Raw genomic sequence first — 23,109 nt, 5'->3', positions numbered from 1 at the left:
GGAGGATGCCTGGCAACATTCAGGCGCAGGCTGAGCACTCTTCCTGGTGTGCTGCAGGCAAAGGAGCTGCTTTAGAAGACGGGTTACCAAAACCCAAGCCTCACGCTAACCGAGGGGCCTCTGCAGTCTGGGGCTGCGCTGACCAAGTTCCCACCACGACCCTGCCCCAATACACCCAGTTCTTATCCAGACAGGCAACTTGCGAAGCCTGGATCCTCTGCCCCATTTTGCCAATTGAGCATCCACCCCCTGAATTGGCAGGTGTAACCCCCCACCCCCATCCCCCTCCCCCAGAGATGTAGCTGTTGACTGTGCCCCTCACCCAGAGACTTAGTTGAAGCTTCTACCAAAAGGGGCGTAGCTATCAATTGCACAGCAGGTGTGGCACCAGGGACCAAGGGTGTGAGGGACACACTCCACTCACACAATGACTGTTTCACTATCCTGCTAGTGGGTCCATTTTGCTTGTTTGCACTGGGGCCCATGGCACCCATACCACACCCCTGCCCACACCCACAGAGGAGGGCTGTTTGATGTAGTCTATTTAGTCCTCACGGTGTTATAAAATAAACGCCTCGAGAACAGTTGTGTTGCATATTTTCGTGCCAGTCTCATAAATCACGAACTACGCCTGTCTCATAAATGGGCGCTGGGCTCCGCCGGCCTGGGAGCGGACTGACCGCACGCCGCCTAGTCTGCCGAAATTCCTCGTTAATTTGCTTTGGAGTGAAGGGAGTAATTGTAGAAACAACAAGCGGCAGTGAAAGCGATCGCGAAAGTGAAAGCGATCGCTATTGTAAAACAAACAAGCCCGCGAGTGGTGCGCGCGCGCGCCACAGCGAGATATGTGGTTTCAATTATCGCGCCCGTGTCTGGGCACGATAATTGACCACATGGTGGCGGTGCGGGTAACCGACACCAATAGGCCATGGGCAGAGCAATGCGCCCACCTTTGGCCAATTGCGTACTGTCTTTGTTAAAAAGATGCACGCAAAGGCCAATAGTGTGTCCCAAAAGGAAAAGCACACACACGAGCGTGTGCGATTCCTAGGTCAGTTTTGAAACCCCCTACAAGAGGTCTCTCGCTGCTTGAGCAGTGCTACGCACTGCAACGCTAGGCGTGAGACCTAAAAAGGGGCACTTACCCACAGTCAAGATGAAGAGTTACATATTACAGGTCTTTCTATTCAGTGTCAAAACACTTCAGATGATATCACACCAGAGTTTTATTGATGGAGCACTCCTCAAACCAGTGTCTGATTTTTTTTTTCTTGGATCAAAAAATGGAAAAAGATATACTAATATGCATCATGATAATGTCTTAACGCAATTAGAATAATACGTTGGCAACATGATGTAAAACGAATAGTTTCTTACCTGTCGGTGTAGTTTTGCAGCTTGAAGATCTTTCTGGATTCACTAGCAAACCCACCCACCTCCGCCAGAAAGATGAGGCAGGAGAGGAAGGTGGAAGGACAGAGAGTAAAAGAACAAAAGAATACTGAAAGTGGATACAGTGAAAAAGGAAAATACTAAAGAACGCCTAGGGTTAAAAAAAAAAAAGAAAAGAAAAGGTAAACAAGAACCCGAAGATGGCGCCCCAAGGTGGGACTTCCGCAGGAAGCATGCCGACCTCAAGAGAAGTACACCAAATGGTGGGACGTCGACTCCCAACCACCAGACGGAATAATGCCCAGCATAGTGAATCCAGAAAGATCTGGTAAGACAGGTAAGAAACTATTCGTTTTGCAGCGTGAATCTTTCTGGATTCACTATGCTGTGCATAGACTTTGTAGCGGTTTGTCATCTTTGTGGCGGCTGGGTGGAAGATGAGCGTTGGTCGTTGAATATATGTTGAAGCACCTTTTGCCCTACTTGTGCTTCCTTGTTCATTTGTATATCCACGCAGTAGTGCTTAGTGAACGTATGCACTGAAGCCCATGTTGCTGCCAGGCATATGTCTTGAATGGGTGTGTTTGCCAGAAAGGCAATCATTGCTCCCTTCTTTCTTGTGGAGTGGGCCCGTGCCCCCTCCGTTAGCTCTTGCCCTGCCGGTTTGTGGCAGAATTGTATTGTTAGTGCGATCCATCGCGCGATGGTGCTCTTCGTTACTGGTCTACCCAGGAAGCTGGTTGCGAAGGACACAAAAAACTGCTTGCTTTTCCTGTGCTCCTTTGTTCTCTCGATGTAGTGCATCACCGATCTTCTAGCGTCTAGAGTGTGTAGTGCCCTCTCTGGGCTTGTGACTGGGGTTTGAAAGAAACTAGGTATTTGTATAGTTTGGTTCATATGGAAAGCTGACACGACCTTAGGCATGAAGTGTGGGTCAGTCCTCATTACGACTCGGTCCTTGTGTATTTGGATGTAGGGCTCTTGCAGCGTTAACGCTTGCAGTTCGCTCACTCTGCGCAGCGAGGTTATTGCTACCAGAAAGGCTGTTTTCATTGTCAGCATTTGTAGTGAGGCCTTGTGGATGGGCTCAAAGGGCGCCTTCATAAGTTCCGTCAGGACTATGTTGAGGTTCCATGCCGGCGGCGGAATCCTCTTTGGTGGCGCTATCCTTTTTGCACCCTCCAGGAATCTCTTTACTACTCGTGACGTAAAGAAACTTTCTCCCATCTCACCTCGTGTGTAGGCCACAATCGCCGCTAAGTGGACTCTTAGCGAAGACTAACATAGTTTGGCTTTTAGTAGATGCGTGAGGTATCTAAGCACCGTTGACTCCCTTGTCAACTTATTTTGCAGTTTATTTTTCCTGCACCACAGTGTGAACCTCTTCCACTTTTCCCCATAGCATTTCCGTGTGGTCGGTCTCCTTGCCTCCCGGAGCACTCGCATAGTGTTTTGAGGTAGCTTAAGGTGTGCGAACTCTATGTCTTCAGGAGCCATGCCGCTAGGCAGAGGCTCTCTGGCTCTGGGTGTAGAACTTCTCCGTTCTGCATGAAGAGTAAGTCTTTTCTTTTTGTGAACTTGTGTGGTGGCCCCTGTGCCATTTCCACTATTTGCGAGTACCATGTCTGTCTTGCCCACAGTGGTGCCACTAGGATCAGCGTCATGTTGCTGGTCCTGCACTTGTTGAGTACCCTGTGTATCAGTGGAAAAGCGTAGGCAAATGTTCTTGACCAACTTATCCATAGGGCATTCCCCTGGGATAGTTTTCCTGGTTGTCTGGATGCAAAGTTTTGGCATTTTGCATTTAGGTGTGTTGCAAACAGGTCTATTGTCGGTGTGCCCCACCTCTTGAATAGTTTTTGAGTTTCCTGCCCATTGAGTTCCCACTCGTGGGATGCTGAAGTCTGCCTGCTGAGCCAGTCTGCTTCCACATTGTCCTTCCCCGGTAGGTGTATGGCCAGCAGGTCTATTTTGAGCGTGATGGCCCATCTCCAAATTTCCTGTGCCAGGTTGGACAGGGGGAACGATTGTGTCCCTCCCTGCTTGTTTATGTAGAACATAGTTGTAGTATTGTCCGTTTGTATCAACACCCTTTGGTTGTACAGTTTTTTCTGGAAGGCCTTCAGTGCTAGCAGTACGGTCTTTAATTCCAGATAGTTGATGTGTCTGACCGCATCTGCTGGAGTCCACAGACCCCTCACTCTGAGCTTGTTCATATGTGCTCCCTATCCTATCTGGGATGCGTCTGTGGTGATGTTCACTGTTGGGCTTGGTGGTGTTAAGTGCTTCCCTATTGTTATGTTCTCCCTGTTCCACCATGCTATCTCTTCTTGCACTGCGTGCGTTACAACCACTAGATCCTCCCAACTTCCGTTTGCTTGTGACCATTGCTGTTGCAGCCATTCCTGGAATGGTCTCATGTGTAGGCGCACATTGGGAACTAGGTGAATGCATGACGCCATCATCCCCATGATCTTGCTCGCTGTTCTCACTGTCCGAGCTCGCCCCTTCTGGTAGAGGCGCGTCTCCTTCAGCAGGGCTAGTGTCCTTTTCTCGCTGGGCATCACCATTCTCTTTACAGTGTTGATCTGCGCCCCCAGGAAGATCTTCACTTGTTCTGGTTCCATTGATGATTTCCCCCAGTGTGTTGAGAACCCCAGCTTTGTTAGTGTTCTTGTGACGCGCTGAGCATGTTCCTCGCATTTTTCGCGTGAACTTGCCTTTATTAGCCAGTCGTCGAGGTAAGGATACACGTGAATCCCTTCCCTCCGCAGGTACGCTGCAACTGCTGCAAGGCATTTGGTGAAAACCCTTGGTGCGGAATTTAGACCGAATACCAAGGTTATGAATTGGTAGTGATCCTTGTTGATGGTGAACCTTAACAGATTCTTGTGCTGCCTGTTCATTGGGATGTGCAGATAGGCATCCTTGAGATCCACGGTGGACATGAAGTCTCCGTCTCTCATTTGTGGGAGTAATTTTTGTTGGGATGTCATTTTGAATTTTTGCTCCCTGCCGTACTTGTTTAGGAATCGTAGATCCAGGATGGGTCTTAGTGTTTCGTCCACCTTTGGTACCAGGAAGTAGCTTGAGTACACTCCCTTGTTCCTTTCTTTGAATGGTACTGGTTCTATGGCCTCCTTTTGGAGTAGCTGAAGTGCTTCCTCTACGAGTTGCGCTAGCTCTTGTCCTGAGTGTTCCCTTCTCTTTGGTTTTTTGTTTGGAGGTCTCCTTTCCAACTCTATGCAGTATCCGTACTGTATGATGTTGAGTATACATTTGTCTGTTGTTATTTTTCTCTATTCTTGGAGGAAAAATCTGAGTCTGCCGCCCACCGGTGTTGCATGCTCATAGGCGTTTGGTTCGTGTAACCCTCTTTTGCTGGTTCTTTTGTGCTCTACCCTTGGAGGGATGCTGTGGGTGAGCACTCTCCTCCGTGCGAAGTCACTTTGAGGCGGGTTGGTCTCCCCCTCTTCTTCTTGTGCCTCGTCCGTTTCCCCTACTGCGAAAGGAATGGCCCGAGGCTGGTACTGCCAGTTCTGTTTCTGCTGCCCCTGTTGCCTGTGACCCTCGCCTTGCTGGAATGTTTGATGTGACGTTCCCGGCTGGTTTCCTCCCCTTCCGTAAGGTCTCGGTGTCGGGGTACCTCTTCTCATCCCTCTGAATTGCAGGGCCCCCATGGACCTCGCCGTCTCATTCTCTTATTTGAGTTGGGTGAGTTTCTCATCGACTGGTGCCCCGAACAGCGTTTCTCCATTGAAAGGGGTGTTCAGGATGTTGTTCTGTACCTCTTGCTTGAATCCGGAAATTCTGAGCCAGGCCTGTCTCCTTTCAGTGATACCTATTGCCATCAGTCTGCTTGATGTCTCTGCCCCGTCCAACGCTGTTTTAAGGCATGAATTTGCTATATTCTTCCCCTCTTCCACTAGATGCGAAGCTCTTTGTTGGTATCGCTCGTCGAGATGCTTGATTAGGTCCCCCATTTCGGCCAAATGTTGGTACTGGTGCCTGTTCAGTAGTGCATTGGAGTTCGCCATGCGCCAGTGCATTGCCGCGTTTCTCTCTATTTTCCTGCCAGTGAGGTCCATCCTTCTTGCTCTCCTGGTCAGGAGGTGGCCCAGAGGTTGCCGGAACATTGGCCCTCTTTCTGGCTGTAGATGCGATAATGGAGTCTGCTGTGACAGATCCCTTGATGTATGGAGGGTCCTGAGAGGAATGTTTATATTTTTCTCTGTTCTGGGTGTGATGGATCTGCATGTTGCAGGGTCCTTGAACGCCTCCTTCCCCTGGTTCATGACACTCTGAAGCATGGGGAGGAACTGGCTCCTAGTTTGGATGGGGAGCAGTGTCTCGAGTAAAAAGTCCGCTTTCGGTTTTTCCTCCTCTAGTTTAACACCAAAAGCTGCAGCCGCGCTCTTTACGACCATGTTGTAAGCCCCAATATCATCTGGCGGCGAAGGCCTCGAAGGATAAGTCTCCACAGGCTCTTCTGGATTTTCGTCGTTGAGGTCCTGCCATTCCAGGTCTTGCGTCGTCGACGGCGCCGAGCCGTAGTTCGATTGCGGTTCCTCCTCTTCTTCTTCTCCCTCATAGTAGAGATCATCTTCTTCTTCTTCGGGAGTTTGACTGCTCTTCGGCGTCTAATTCGTCCTGGTCTTCGACCTCGACGATAACCGTCGGTGGTTTCGTTGGGATTGTAAATTTCTTCATCTTCTCGTCGAACTCCTTCCTCTGAAGGATGCTCTCCATCTCCGCCTCAAGCCTTCTCTTTTTCTTCTCCATTTCGGAGGCATGTTCAGCGTCGAGCGCTGGCCTTTTCGACGGAGCTTGCGTCGACGCAACCTTGTCCTTCGTCGTCGAACGCCCAACCTCGTGGGCCTGTTTCGACGAACTTTGTTTTTCGGCGTCCTTCGGCACCTGGGAGTCCTTCTCGAAGGATCCGCTGGGCCTTTCGTCCTTGGATCCACTTGCGGTCGTCGAAATTTTCGGCGCCGGTGTTCCTTTCGAGGACTTAGACTCTGGTTTTCGAGAGTCAGTCTCTGTTTTTCGGGGCCCTTTCGGGGTATTTGTGCTCGATGTCTCTCCTACCTTGTCAGACGTCTTCTTATCGGTCTCTGCGACCGTGAAGTCATCAGGTCCCTCGGCGACGTTTTCTTCGTCGTCGGTGGAGAGGCCCAGGTCGTACAGAGACGGGGCCTTACCCTTGCCTTCCATGTTGTAGTTGGCTCTCCTCTGCCTCTCTCTCACCTCGAGTGTCTTCGGTGTGAAGGCGGAGCAGGCGTTGCAGTCTTTGCTCTCGTGGTCGACTGGCAGGCAAACGTTGCAGACCGGATGTTGGTCCTTCTGCGCGTACTTGTGGTGGCAGTTACGGCAGAATTTAAAAGGTGTTTTGTCCATTCCTGCGCTCAGTGTCCCCGAGTGCGCATTCTCCGTTGGACGTCGACGATCAAGGTTCTCCTCCTTCTTCGTCGTCCCGGCTCGATGTTCTTCCTGTCTGTAGTCTCCTTTAATTTTCCTCCGATGAAACTCGTGCTCTTCTTCTTTCTTCGTCAAAAAACTCTGGAGCTTCTCGATGACGATCCAGACCCAACGGCGGAAAAAAGAATCTGAAGATGGCACCCCAAGGTGGGACTTCCGCAGGAAGCATGCCAACGTCACGAGAAGTACACCAAATGTTGGGACGTCGACGCCCACCTGGGCTACAAAAAAAAAAAAAAAAGACCAAAGAATGACTACGTTTTCGGACCCAACCACCAGACCGCGGAATAATGCACAGCATAGTGAATCCAGAAAGATTCACGCTGCAAAACATATTAATCATACAGCCAAAGGCATTTTTTTATTGCAAAAAGAAGGAAATGCTTCTAAATTTTTTATAACAAAAAAAGACGTAGTTGATGATGATTTGGATCTTGAGCAGAAACTATGGTACTCATGATGTCACTTTCTTTGGCGTTTTGTAGTTTCTACCATTGTACAGAGGTGCAGCAGGCTATCTGGATAGGTTTGGGAGTATTGTGCGACATGGCATGTACTTTCACATGTGGATAGAGAGCAGTGTTGCAGTGATTGAAGAAAACATACATAACCTACATGAACAATACTTCTCACATCAAAATGGCGCACGGAATGTTTTCCATAATACCTTTTAGGTAAGTCCGGCGTATTCGCAAGTCAAGGTAGCTTTTAACGGCCACATCATGCGAAAACCTCAAAGCATTGATTGAGAGTGCCGTCAGGCCAGACAAAACTAAGCTACACTAAGTGTCCATTTGCATGTTTTTCTTTCATTGTATTATACGTAGTGGTGGTGTTTTTCTGGTAATGTTGGGTGTATGGATTAAGCACGGCTCAGACTCCTTTCTGAAGACAGTTGACATTTGTTTGGCAATGTTATTAGAAATTGATAAGGGGTGGGGGAAAAAGAAGCACAAATAGAGAGAGTTAAGAATGTGCAGGAAACAGTAAAAAGTAAATGAGGACACCAGGCAGACATTCATGAACAATACTGCCATGGACCAGTTGACTAGAACCACACAGATGAAGAGATGTGCACTTTGGAACGCCAGTGAGATGAGTGCCCGCCAACAGGTATACTTTAAATATCATACATTTGGACATTATGCTAAAGGTTCTTTGGTAACTGAGAATAGCCAGTCACAACAAAAGAAATTACCGGCTCGGTCATAGTGCTGTAGCTCTTTCCCAAGAGAAACTTAAATATTTAACTGCTCACACTTTAGGTGTGCTGAACAATGAAAGAGCCATATCACTAAACACATGAAGGTGTCATTACAAATGAAGGGACAAATGGAGTGACGTTAACGAAAAAATACACAGAGGACGAATTCTGGGTGGAAGCGAGTTTTAACATTGCCCAGTGAAACTTATCAAGCTCCGCTTGTTTGCAATATTTGTATAACACAAACCCTAAATGTAGCGGCATGCAGTATATTAAAAAAAACAAAGATACAATCAGAGACTTGAGGGTGCCTTGGCTCTGAGAATGGAGGTGGTCTTCAGTTCTTTCCTAATTGGAGAAAGATTGGGGTAGTCCTGATGAAAACAATTACAGATCCTGGGGGCATAAACTGAGAAGTATTGTTGTTTTGCTTTTTTTTTATACTTCTTAGTCTCCAATATGATGGCGTCCTGGCTGCGGTTATGGCAAGAACCACTGGCAGGTGTTAACTTGTCAGCCAGATAGGGAGGATACCATTCGTGATGACCTTGTATATTATGCAGATGGTACAGGCTCGGAAAGGCAGTGGAGCTCTATCAGCGTGTGGCTGATATAGTTATAGTATTTTCAGGCCCTTGAGGTATGCTGTAGCTTTTAGGATGCCCTTAATGAAAGCAAGTATGGACTCTATGTGGCCTTGGAGCAGGGTGTTGATACCATCCAGATGCAAGATTATGAGGACTTGAATAGGAGTTCTGACTGTGCTCTGTGAGGAATGGATTAATTTTCTTCAAAGTCAAACTTTTGGGGGATTTAGATCTCATTTGAGATCAACAATATAAAGCAGTGAGAAAATGGTCATGAAAAAATTACCAACAAACAATCAAAACACAACAGCTGAAATAGATTTAAGAAATTTGAAAAGTTCATGACAAAGTAACTAATTTAGATGAGATTTTACCATGTCAATCTATTTATCAACTTGGTTTTACATTTACAAAACAATTGCCTTATAAATCGATTTCTAGCTTCAACAACTATCGTGTTCGGACAAAGAGTACATGGCTACTAAGGTCATGTACCCTACCATCACAGAAATCACATATTAAGATAGCATTGCTGGTGCCAGACCAATTTTTTTTATTAGGCCTTAAGGGCAAAATACCTAGTCTTAACATGAGTAGTGTTTGTCTGACGCTATGTTAGAAGCAAAGACATTTGGGTTTAGGTCTGCTTAAAAGACATATCGGGGTAAGATTTTTATGTTTTTAAAAACAAGCAGTGTTTAATGTCTATTAAAATTAATTCTATGGGCTGCTTTTTTTAAAAATAGCTTGAGGTGAGCAGGAGTCCAGTCTGTAAGTGAACAAATGCAATTGGTTATGGGCAGCCCTGAGATCGATATTAAAAGTATTATTTTTTGTACCTGTATCAAAGGTTTTCCGCTTTAACCAATCTCGCAGGGTACCATCTGAGGCGAATATAAGATTTTATGCCCGTAGGAGCACATTTGCCATAGATCTAAAGTAGGCATTAGTAAGTGCAAATTCCAGGCACAAGGCTTGAACACAAATTGCATGATTAAGGGAGAGTAATTTGCGGATAATCTTCCCTTCATATAAATTCATGAACAACCATTTGCAGAGGGGAATATACACAAGAGCATAAGAGAACAGGAGAAATATTATTTTAGAAATTACAGTGTAGCACCTTCTGGACGAATTATAAATTCTATTGAGGGCGCCTATGAAAGCTAGTGTCCTGTTCCCTATATGCGCTACATGTGACTTGTTTGCAGAGTTATGTGTATGTTAGTACAATATCTAAGAATTCTCCACCCCATTTCTGAATTGTAGGAACTGGACAGCTTCTTCCCCTAAAAGGCATCACCTTGCTCTTAATATTTATTTTCAGAAAGTTATCCCCTGCATACAGAAATAGAGCATTTAGATTTTGTTGCAGACCAATTGGGGGAAGATCAAAAATGGCAACACTGTCTTAATACAACAAAACATGCAAATCCTGTAAAGCAATTCGAAGAGAACAGTTCTTATTATGAATGAATTGAGCAGTTAAACCATAAAGACAAATAGAAAACCAAGGAGGAGCTAAAATACAACCTAATTCCAAACCATTTTCTGGGAGACAAACCCATGTTCCCACCCATCAGGACTTTACACCAAGTGGATAAATGTGGAGTAATAATCAAGCCCAATAAATGTATAGGTATCTTCAGTCTGACCAATTTTTTCCAGTAGGTTAGTCTATCCACCATGTCGTAAAATCAATGAATACAGACTATAAAATGTGCGATTTAGACCTCACATATTTATCAATCAGGGTTTGGACTATTGTGATGTTGTCAGATACTGAGTGTTTAGGTTTAAAGCAGACTGATCTTGATGGATCACTGCAGCGGAATACGGTCACTCCTATAAATGTGCTAGGTTGTTTGCCACTAATATCTTCCCTGTGGCATCAAGGAGGGCAATTTGTCAGTAGTTACATGGTGAAACACAATAACCAGCAATAGTATCATGTTTTTAAAGGGGTTGGGCACTGTTTTTTGACAACTTTTTTTCAACTTATTTTTTCTTTTATAAATATTTATATGTCTTTTGTTGTTTGACACAGAATGAAAGGATCATCTTATAGTGGAAACAAAATGCTACATTTTCCTAGCATTTTGCTATGTTTAAGTACAGACAAAAAATAAAAAACGATTCAATAATCAATATCATTATGAAGAGATAAATAAGCAGCACACAAAATTTAAAAGTTACTATGTCTGAACTAATACATGGTTCTTGTTCCAACATAAAGAATAACATTTTCTTAATCAATTATTACTTCATAGATGATTATGGCTAGTGGGCAAAATTTCGATAAACAGGTTAAAGTACATAGATAAATACGGATATGGTATAATAAATACACATTAAAAAAATAATATATATAAATATATGAATATATATGGAAAAATTATTGATATCAAACTTCTATAAATATAGCCATAAAAACAGTCATAAATATAAAAATGTTATAAAATCACATTTTACATTTAGAGAATTACAGGATAAATCCCTTCTTGAATATTTATCTCTAAATTGCTATTGTAGACTCAGTTAGTACCTACATTGTCAATATCTATATTCTGTTTAAATGTTAGCCCATTAGTTGTTGGATCGTTCACTGTTCAGTTAATTATTAGAACCTAAATTCCTCCTGTAGTCTCCTCACGCTTGGCCGACTTGAATTAATTGATCCAATAAAGTTCAGGTTTATGAAAAAAAGGGAATGTGTTGGTGAAAATACCAGAAAAAACCTCGCCCAAATTTTTTTTTTACATATACATATCTATATGTATAAATGTGCAACTTGTGCTTAAATATAAAATAATGAATAGAAAGATAAAAGATGATAGTAAAAAAAGAGAATATATATATATATATATATATATATATATATATATATTAGCAAGACGACTCCTTCATGATGTCTGTTTCCACAGCAAAGAGTCACAGACCCAAGAATGGTGGCTCAAACCGTATTTATTTCACCAAGCCTTATGACGCGTTTCGAGCATACAAAGTGCCCTTGATCACATGCGGAAACGCAGTCCGTTATTTGTTTTTATACTTTTTAGTGCTCAACACCTGTGATAAACATAAAGAAAATACTTTCCAGCACCGCGATAGGTGAGTCAGCAGCAGAGAAATATACACATTTGTTTTATATTTGATACTCATATTGCTAATCTTACTAGTTTAAATACATGTCAAAGAGTGGGCATATAGATAAATAAAAGTAGTGCAAACTTATTACACAATTGTTGTGTTAGCCAAGACAACATCTACTTAGCAGCGTTACTATAGTCTGTGTTTGTAAAAGTATAAACATGTAATTAAAACTTGTTTATAAAATCTGGATTTGATAAAAACCTAGAATAAATATATATAAATACAAATAAATATATATAAATACATATATCAGCAAATTCATTTGTTACCTGCACAAACCAAATTGTGGCTTGTGCTAGCCTATTACTGCATAAATGCTTAAAAGACTTAAGACCTTAGCTGCATGCAAACATGCCCACAAATACTGCATTCTTTAACCGATAAGATGTCTATTAACTCATGAGTGATAAAATTTCCAATCCCTGTATGTTGCATTAAGCTAGACTCCATCACTACAATCATTGTATTTTTATTAAAGTGCTATGTGCTAATATGTTTAAAAAAAATTTAGTGCATAAGTGCGTGGAATTAAAGTGTTTTACCTAAAAGAGAATAGATAAAAATGGAGGGAATAGCAGCTGACATAGAACTATAATATGTCATTTTAGAAATCTTCTCATAGCACCTACTAAAATTGTTAGAAATTATACACTATAATGGTCTATGAGCAGCCTACATTACATGGACTACGGTATTGTATTCTTCATACCGTATCCAATGGTGGACAGATGCGAAATTTCATGGTCAGGATCATACCAGGGGTTATTAGGGTGTTAGTTAGAGCTAAACCTTCAAGTATATCTAACGATCAGTTTGTGACCCTTCATGATGTGGATTACAGAAAGTTATGAAGGTCTTCTGTATTATTGAGTCCATTAGGATGTTTGCTATCCAACTCAATAATAAAACGTGATTCCACTTGTCGTAGAGAGCGTTCTCTATTACCACCTCTACGTGGTTTGGGTATTGAGCTAATGACAAAATAATTTAGGCATTTAAGATCATTGTTGTGGGTTTGTTTAAAATGCCTTGCAACAGGATAGGCATCATTGTTATTAACAATAGCTCGAATGTGCTGTAATATCCTGACATGCACCTGCAACTTGGTGCTGCCTACATATCTGAACCCACATGTGCATGTCAGGACATACACAGCAAACTCAGTTTTGCAATTGTAGTTGCCTATAATTTGCTTAGGTTTAGCATCAAATGGAGTCATATAGCTAGTGGTGTTAATCCCAAATTTGCAAGCTCTGCAACTTGAACATTTAAAAAAACCTTGTTTGGGTTGTAACCACATTTTGTTGAGACTTATCTCTGGGCTGTTTCTGACCAATTGTGTCCTCATTGATGTGCCTTTCCTAAAAGTGATCGTTGGACTGTCTGAAACAAAGGGTGCCAATACCGCATCAGTGAGGATGATAGGCCAGTTGCGCTTAACAATGGATTTGATCTTTCTCTCTTGCTGATTGTATGTGATGATCAGTCGTGGTGCCGAGTCATCATTATGTGTTGCTTCAGTGTTGTCTATTGTGGGTTCTAAAAGACCTTCACGATTTTTCAGTTTTACTTTGGCCAGTGCTTCTTGAAGGACAGCCTCATTATAGCCTCTCTCTCTGAATCTTGAAATAGCTTCATTGGTGCATTGCTCTAAATCTTGTTCATGGCTGCAGATTCTTTTAATACGTAAAAGTTCCCCAAACGGAATACTTCGTACTAGATGTTTAGGATGATTGCTAGAGGCATGGAGGGTTGAGTTACCTGCTGTAGTTTTTCTATGCAGTGTTGTAGTGATTTGCTCATTTTTGATAATGACCTCAACATCAAGAAATTCAATTCTTTCTGCGTTTATATTAGATGTAAACTTCAGATTGACATTGTTATCATTGATGGTATTGATAAACATTTGTGCATTATCTACATTGCCCTGCCACACCACAAAAACATCATCTATATATCTGAACCAATACTTAACATGTTGGTTGTATATTTCCGCGTGGGTGCCCCTGAGAACCTGCTCCTCCCACCAGCCTACCATCAAACAGGCCTAGCTGGGAGAGAAGCAGGATCCCATAGCCACACCACGCAACTGTTTATATACATCTGTGCCAAAGAGAAAGAAGTTATTATTGAGACACCAACATATACAATCCAGTAGCATGTTGTTGTGATCGTAGGATTCAATAGCTCTTGAATTTAGAAAATGTCTGATAGCTTGTAATCCTGTCTCATGTTTTATGCACGTATACAAGGATTCAATATCCAATGTCATAAGAATCATGTCTTTATCCCATTTGATCTTTTTGATTTTCCTTAAAAAATCTCCCGTGTCTTTTACATACGTTGGTAATTTTTTAACTAGTTCTTGTAAAAAGAAGTCAATATATTGGGATACGTGTTCGCTCATGCTGTTTATGGCTGATATTATTGGGCGCCCAGGGATAGGTACAGTTTTCTTATGAATTTTGGGAATGAAATAAATAATTGGAATCACTGGATGTGTTATCTGTAAAAACTTAAATTCTTCCAGTGAGATCATTCCTTCTCTTTTAAACTGGTGTAGTTTTTTGTCCAAAGAGTCTTTCGCTTTGTTGTACTCTTTCCAGTTAGATTTTGCATAGCAAGTAGAATCCTGTAATTGTCTTTGTGCTTCTTGGATGTATTCAGTTTTGGGCCAGATGATGATATTACCTCCCTTATCACTCTTAGTGATTACCACTTCATGATTTTTTCGCAATTTATTAATCAATGCTTGATATTGTAACTCGTTGTAATTCTTTTTACGCCTTTTCTTGTTCAGCTGAAGATTGAGTTTTTTCAATTCTTCCGTCACTGTCTCATGGAAGATATCTATGGCATCTTTGGGCATTATTGGTATAAATGTTGACTTCGATTTGAAAGGGCTGCTCCCTGCCCCTTGTTGCCTGATATCCATATTTGAAAGTTGATGTTGTGTGGACATTTGCAATGCAGTGTCCTCTGTGTGTGAAATCGTCCCTTCTTTCAATTCATGTACAGTACGCAGCAGTGGGATATCTGTAATTTGGAGACCCGATTTGTTGCTGGGATTATTCTTGTATTGTTCTTTTAAGCCATTTTTTATAGCAAAAAACTTTTTTAGCTTGAGTTTGCGGATGTATCCAAATATATCTATCCTAGTTTGAACATAGTTGAATTCATTGGGTGGACAATACGACAAACCTAGGCAGAGTATTTTTTTCTCCGCTGTTGTTAGAACTATTGATGATAGATTGACAATAGTTTTCTCATCTAGATTCTCTACTTGCGCCAAAAGTTTCTTTTTGATTTTGTTTTTTGTTTTCTTGCGCCGCTCTCTTCTTTTGACGTTGCATTTTTTTCTTTGGCTTGTTCTTGTTTCCGTGGTCTCAATGTGTTGCGCCGATCTACCGCTAAAAAATCCACTTCTTCCCCCAGACTCAGTCTTCTTAGTTCAGCATTAGTTGTGATGCTGTCGCTGTCTTCTGAGGCTATGTCGCTACTCAAGGTATTGATGTCCGATTCTGATAGCGAGTCTTTGGATGTACTTGCGATTTCTGATCTAATATTAGTATTGTCCTTGAGTGGGGCTGCTTTGTTATTTATTCTTTTAGCATTGGTAAATTTACGGGCAAAAGTATAGATCCTCCCTTGTTCATAATCTGCTAAATCGCGAGCAAATTTGTAAACTTTGCGTGTTTTGATTTTGTCCTCCTGTTTTTTGAGGCGTCCGAGGATCTCTAGTTTCATTTTAGCTATGAGTTCATTTGGTTCAAGTAAGCTTAGTTCTTCATTGATTTTATCGATCTCCTTGACGAGCTCTAATCGATCTATTTCAGCATACTTAATAAGGATGCGTACAAGGTTCATCGATGCATCCAAATTGCTTTGTCCCCATTCCTTTAACATAGCAGTATTCGGATTTTCAAAACTGGGAGCGAGGAAAATTCTCAATCCTCTTGGTACACGCCCTGCTTCCTCGTACTTGATTAGGGACTTGTTTTCCCACCATTTAGTGACTTCTGAACGTTTGCATTTTTCCAACTTTTTAAGAAGCTCCCTGGCCTTGGAATCTTTTCCAGCATTGTCGGTGTTAGACTGTGTGTTTCCTGCCGCCACCGGTATAGTAGGTAAATTTTTGAATAGTTCATCGGCAGCTGCCTCCCGCTCCCGGACCTCATCCGCTGACATAATTAGGCTTGCGCTGGTGCCGGGTCCCGTAAATCAGACCTCCGGCTATTGGTTTGCTGTGCCACACCTCCCCTCCTATGCAGATCCCGATATTGCACTCACCGCAGTGGCGTTCGATTTCGGCGGGTCCTCCGACCCGTCCTCCTTCGTCCTCACGTGCGGTGGTTTCCGTCGGTTGCCGTAGGGGGAGGCTGCCTTGGAATCCCTTCCGGGTGTGTAGAGTTTGTTGGTTGCAGGCAGCTTCCTTCTTCTGGCGAGGGGGTCCGTAAGCGGAATCAACCGGTATTCCGTAATAATGAATTAGCAAGACGACTCCTTCATGATGTCTGTTTCCACAGCAAAGAGTCACGGACCCAAGAATGGTGGCTCAAACCGTATTTATTTCACCAAGCCTTATGACGCGTTTCGAGCATACAAAGTGCCCTTGATCACATGCGGAAACGCAGTCCGTTATTTGTTTTTATACTTTTTAGTGCTCAACACCTGTGATAAACATAAAGAAAATACTTTCCTGCACCGCGATAGGTGAGTCAGCAGCAGAGAAATATACACATTTGTTTTATATTCGATACTCATATTGCTAATCTTACTAGTTTAAATACATGTCAAAGAGTGGGCATATAGATAAATAAAAGTAGTGCAAACTTATTACACAATTTTTGCGTTAGCCAAGACAACATCTACTTAGCAGCGTTACTATAGTCTGTGTTTGTAAAAGTATAAACATGTAATTAAAACTTGTTTATAAAATCTGGATTTGATAAAAACCTAGAATAAATATATATAAATACAAATAAATATATATAAATACATATATCAGCAAATTCATTTGTTACCTGCACAAACCAAATTGTGGCTTGTGCTAGCCTATTACTGCATAAATGCTTAAAAGACTTAAGACCTTAGCTGCATGCAAACATGCCCACAAATACTGCATTCTTTAATCGATAAGATGTCTATTAACTCATGAGTGATAAAATTTCCAATCCCTGTATGTTGCATTAAGCTAGACTCCATCACTACAATCATTGTATTTTTATTAAAGTGCTAATATGTTTAAAAAAAAAATATATATATATATATATATATATATATATATATATATATATATATTTTTTTTTTTTTTACCTACTGGCGGTCGCCAGTAGGTAGTTATAGTTAGGACCCTGTTTCCATAGGAAATCCGCAACATTCTATTTGGAATAACTTTGGCGCCGGTCGACGAATCCTCGCAAAATTTTCAAAACTAATGGGGCGCTACGCTCCTACCCTGAAAGTCTCGGGGGGACTCGTCAAGCGGGGGCTGAGAAAAAAGGGGGGTCCCAAAACGCGTTTTCCCCATGCATTTTTCCATAGGACCTTTAGACACCGCTACAGCCCGAACGGCTGAACAGAATTACTTGTAATTTGGCAGAGAGGTAGTCCTGAGGTCAAGGAAGTGCCTTTTGTACGTCTGGTGTAAATCTGTTCAGTAGTTCCTGAGAAAATAGCATTTAAATCAATATATATATATCTGTAAGCGCGCTCCGAGCGCGCACCGTAAGCTTACCGTACGCGTACGGTGCTGTGCGCGAGCGCGATTCTGATTGGCTGTTAGATCTTAGTAAACATTCGAAACGGTCGAAACCAGGAAGTGTCGGCCGCCATTTTCTCTCTCGCACTCGGAGGGGGAGGAAAAACAAAGTTGGATATCATAAAAAGGGGGCAGGCTAGACAGCTCCTTACCACCTACCCTTGGTTATGGTGTGCCAGAAGGCCATCCAAGGCAAAAAATATATTTATTTTTTTTGAAAAAACGCCGATTACGCTTACCATACGCGTACGGTAAAAAATTAATTAAAAAAAAAACCAAAATCCATATCCCCCCCCCCCCCCCCCTTCCCCGTGTGCAAAAGGTGCCTGCTGGGCACCTTTTGTGCATGGCATATCGAACATCAATAAACATGTAACATAAAACATTTCAGAACGAAGCGCATAATATATCCTCCGTGTGCGGACGGTGCGCGAAGGGCATCGTGCGTACATGGCCCATCCAGCCTAACGTGGGCACGCGGTGCGCATAGCGCACCGCGTGCCCACTGTGCGTGCACGGCACTAACTGCGTTAAGTGGGCGCGCGGTGCGCTTCGCGCACCGCGTGCTCACTGTGCGCGCACGGTGCGCTTCGCGCACCGTGCACGCACGGAACGAACTGCGTGAAGTGGGCGCGCACGGCACGAACGGCGGAAAGTAACTTAGCATTTAAAAAAACGTACAAATTTACTGAAAAAACCATAGGTTTCACACACGTTATAGTTAGGAATTAGTATTTAAAAAACCTTGCAAATTCACTGAAAAAACCATAGGTTTCACACAAGTTATAGTTAGCTGTACATTTCACTCGTAAAAAACCAATGAAATTCCACGTTATAGTTAGTGCAGGCAACTATAACTCACGCGACCGCAATCCTCTGCTGATGCTAATACTGTATTTAGACACTTATTTGCCCATGTCTTCTTCCATTAAATTTTAGCTATACATATATTACAAATATTTTTTTTTCATAAAGACACATATGTCATTAGCAGAGGATTGCGGTCGCGTGAGTTATAGTTGCCTGCACTAACTATAACGTGGAATTTCATTGTTTTTTTACGAGTGAAATGTACAGCTAACTATAACTTGTGTGAAACCTATGGTTTTTTCAGTGAATATATATATATATATATGGAAGCAAAGATATTTAGTAGTAGCCTTACTCTTACTAATGCGCCAACATATCGTATATATAATTATACTAGATGCTTAAGTTGGTCCAAATGTTTAACTAGTGTTGGTTTAGCTAGATGTCAAAGTTTGAATCGGGTTTTCAGTAAGGAAAGGTATAGAGTTAGCACCATCACGTACTTCCTAACCATTATAAACTGGCATGAAGCTCCTCCGAGCTATTAAGTTCGTTCGGGTGCTTACTGTCCAAGTTTAAAATATAGTACATTTCCAAAATCCTGAGCGTTTTTTCCCTGTCCCCACCTCTTTTGTTTTTAGGGACAGAGTCAATGAGGAAGTAACTGAGATCTTTGGGGTTACCCTCATGTTTCTCCTGGAAGTGGCGCGCTACTGGATACGCCTGGTCATGGTTCTTAATGGCACGTATGTGTTGGAGTATTCTTTTATGCCCTGGTAGGATGGTACTACCAATATATCTTAATTTACACGGGCACTCCAACACATATACCACATGATCCGTCTTACAGTTTAGAGATTTGGTAATTTCATTGTTGGGACCACCAAATGGTGTAGAGTAATTAGTTGTAGAGACCCCATATTGGTAGGCTTTGCACACCTTGCATTTGAAGAATCCCTGTCTTTGTGCCAGCCAAGATCCCTTGGCTGTCACACCACAAGGGTCATTGTCTACCAACACATCCCTCGTTGATACACCTCTTCTATATGTGATAGCTGGGCGTTTGGGGATCATTTTACCTATTACAGGGTCCTGTCTGATAAGGTACCAATTTTTATTGATGATTTTCCTTACTGCTCCCTCCAAGCGGTTGTATTAAAAAATGAATCTAAAATAATTTTTTGAAACTTCGTCTGGGGTGCTATATTTTGGGGTTTGATCAATCAGTGACCCTCTGTCGACTTGATTGCATTTGATTAAGGCTTTTTGTAAACATTTGTTGCTGTAACCTCGTTCCTTAAAACGGCCAATGCATTCCTGATGAGCTATTTTTAAGGTTTCGCCATTACTGCAAATACGCTTAATTCGCAGAAGCTCACCATAAGGAATGCTTTGTATGAGGTGCTTGGGGTGGGCACTACTGGCATGTAGAATTGAATTCCCAGCCGTCGGTTTCCTATGTAATTTTGTTTCCACTTTACCATGATCTATATACACCTCTACATCTAGAAATATTACCCTCGTGTTGCTGATGCTGGCAGTAAATTTAAGGTTTAAATCATTGATGTTGAGCAAATCAATGAAATCCCTAGCCTCATTTTTGTATATATATGTATTTTCTATATGCTTCGGGATCCCGCACATGGGCGGGGATTATTCATAGATTATGAATGTTGATGAGTATCCCCTGGATGAGAACTAGTTTGACAGAAATTGTTGCGTATATAATTCCACACCTGGAAGACCAAACCGTTAAACCAAATAAATGATGTTTGATCAAGATGCAAAAAAAAGGCTGCCTGAGCTATAGCTACAGTATTCTCCGAGACAATAGTTTTTACCATGTAAACTTCATCTAGCGCACTACTAGCATGGTTTACTGTGAGAAAGTGGCTCTGTATATACTGTTCCCAAATAGGTACAGGGTGTACAGAGTCCACAGTCCCCAGAGGTTTGGCAGAGGCTAAAGTTAGATATAACCTTACTCTCTAAAGTGGTAGCAGTAAGGCAGTATCAGAGGACGGTGTGAAGCATTTGTTGCACACACTCAGCCAGCAAATGGTCTCACACACTCAATAACTGAACTCTAGGCCAATCGTTTATATATATAAAAAATATATGCTTGTTTTATTTTAGAACCAACAATAGGTATTAAAATATACTTTCTCAGAATGAGATGCTTTGTATAAATACTTTTGCAATATGCAATTGACTTTTGTAGCAAGTTACAAGTGGTTGCAATAGGCAACACAATTTTAAACTAATGCATTGAGTTCAATGGAAATTTCAAGTTATTTGCCACAGATTACTTTTAGGATTACTTTTGGAATTCCAGGACCGGATCCTAGATTCAGTCCTGGATCAGTACCTGGAATCAAGTGATGAAAGTCGACTTAATTACGGTTATGATTTTTAGACAATATTTTGCTATTTTAAAAGTTGACACTTAGAAAATATTTCATAGAAAACAGTCAATGATTCCCTATGGCAGAAAATTCAAGTTGCAGGTATAGTATGTTCTCGTTACTTTTGTAATCCAGTACTGGGTGCCTAGACTCAGTACTGGGACCTTTATCCAAAACAGGTAAGTAATTACGTTTTCAGAAATTATACGATTTTTAAAGAATATTTAAAGATTGCAGAAATTGACACACAAGAAATTTCACAAAAAAACAGTCAATGATTTCCTATGGGAGAAAATTGGGTTACTAGTGAGTACAGTTATAAGAGTCCGTGCCGGGCACCAAGATACAGCACTGGGAGCTCACCTAAGAGCAAGTGAGTAATTTTGTTTTCGTTACTCGGCTGATTTTTGGTGAATATTTTACGTTTTGAAAAGTCCACACTTAGAAGAAATTTCAGGAAAAGCCAGTCAATGTTACCTTATGGAGAAAATTGAGTTATCGGTTTAAAGGTAAGTACTCGACTGGCAGAGTTACGGTTCTGGGCATAGACTCAGGGGTCTCCCAGGGTCAAGTAGGTACAGTTGGTTCACCCTCAGCGGCACAAGGGCGGCCGGGTGCAGAGAGAGTTAGGCCCAATGTTATCCTATGAGAGGTAGGGGGGGGGGGGGGGGGGGGGGGCCTTGGTTGGTGGCTGCTGACTAGCAGGCTACGCGCCTGTGGGAGCTGGGCTCCTGGTCACTTACTCGGGGCAAGTGGGGAAGTAGATAGGTGTAGAGGTTACACTGCCAGGGCCACTCGGGCGGCTGGGTGCAGGGTGCTTTTGAGCCTTCGGGCGCTCAATTGATTTCAATGGGAAATCTCCGGTTTAGAAAAAGACTGCAAACTCAGGGACGAAGATTCTTCAGGTGCCACCACCACTTTGAGAGGTAAGTTGGGTAGTTGGAGGATAGGTAGGTACCCCGGGATTGGGCACAGGGGGCCGCGGGGCGCCGGGTTGCCTTTTGGTGTCGGAAAATCTTACCCTCTGTTGATCGCGGTTGGGGGGGCACCTGGTCCTGAGGCTGCAGGCTTCTTTAGGAATGTCGAGGGAGGTCCTTGGGTGCCGGACTCGGGGTCACAGTCGCCGTGGGGTCGTCCTCGTGGTCTTTGTTCACTCCGGCACAGGCCAGGCTTGGCGGATGCAGAGTGTGCTGGGTTCGCGGTTCCGGGCAGCTGCCAGGGATTAGAAGTAGATTTTGAGTAGAGCCTCTACTCATGGGAGTCCCAGGGGGCGTAGAGTCAAAAGGTAGCCAGGTCCTCCGGGGTTTGTGAGGTTGCTGGCCACAAGAGATGCCGGGTTGGAGCAGGAGCCGGTTCAAGGGTCGACAGGCCGGTAGGGCTGGGGCCAAAGCAGTTGGTGTCTTCCTCTTCTATGCAGCTGCAGGGCAGGTCTTCTTTCTTCTAGCTCTTCTTCGGATTTTGGAATCTGGGGAAGGAAGGTTCAGGGTGCCCCTAAATACTAGATTTAGGGGTGTTACAGGTAGGTGAAGGGCAGGGACCAATGGGTCCCTGTCCTGGGGTGGGTACACCCCTATCCTGCCTCTCTCCTGTGGGAGGGGGGCAGTAGCCTAGTCCTGATTGGGCAGGGCCTCCTATCTTCAAGATGGTGAGAGCCTGGAGATGTGCTTCACCTCGCCTCCCCCACCTGAGGGGTGGGGTTGGCAGGCTGGCACATCCCCTGTCCTTATTTGGGGTTTCCGGCCAAGCTTCCCGCTAGAGTGGGGGGTTGCAGTGGCCTGGGGAAGCTCACAGAGGCGGCATGCCTTTGAAGATTCCCCCTGCTCATCCTGGGGGAGGAGATTTAGCACCTCGCCCAGGATGTGCATTGTTGCAGACCCAGGAGAGCAGGGGCTCTCCTACCCAGGGGTCCAGCAACATGTCCGCTGTGTGGCAGCCTCAGAACAGACGTGGATTGTAGGTTAGGTTTCAGGGGGCATCTCTAATATGCCCTCTGGGATGCTTGGTACATTAAATCCCACACTGGCATCAGTGTGGGTTTAATGTGCTGAGAAGTTTGATACCAAACTTCTCAGTCTTCAGTGTTGCCATTATAGTGCTGTGGAGTTCGTGTTTGACGAGCTCCCAGCACCATATACTCTTTAAATGGCAGCACTGCACTTACAGTGCCCAGGAATGGACCTGGGTACTGTAGGGGCACAGGGCTCCTGTGCCCACACCATTGGCATAGGGCACCCAGCTAGGGGGGTGGCTGATGTATGCCACGGCAGTGTAGGTGGTGGGCATGGCACACAGGGATGTGTGCCATGTCGACTCCTTGTT

At 43.3% G+C, this 23,109-nt stretch overlaps 1 protein-coding gene across 5 annotated transcripts in view; it reads right to left on the bottom strand.

Annotated features, from left to right (window-relative positions):
* NKTR (natural killer cell triggering receptor) overlaps window positions 1-23,109 on the bottom strand; it is a 376,878-nt gene that overhangs the window by 86,040 nt on the left and 267,729 nt on the right. The window lies entirely within an intron of this gene.

The sequence above is a fragment of the Triturus cristatus genome, chromosome 10, assembly GCF_964204655.1.
Source record: "Triturus cristatus chromosome 10, aTriCri1.1, whole genome shotgun sequence".
Taxonomy (NCBI): domain Eukaryota; kingdom Metazoa; phylum Chordata; class Amphibia; order Caudata; family Salamandridae; genus Triturus; species Triturus cristatus.
Note: the sequence above shows the minus strand (reverse complement) of the source record. Positions and strands in the feature narration are given on the sequence as shown.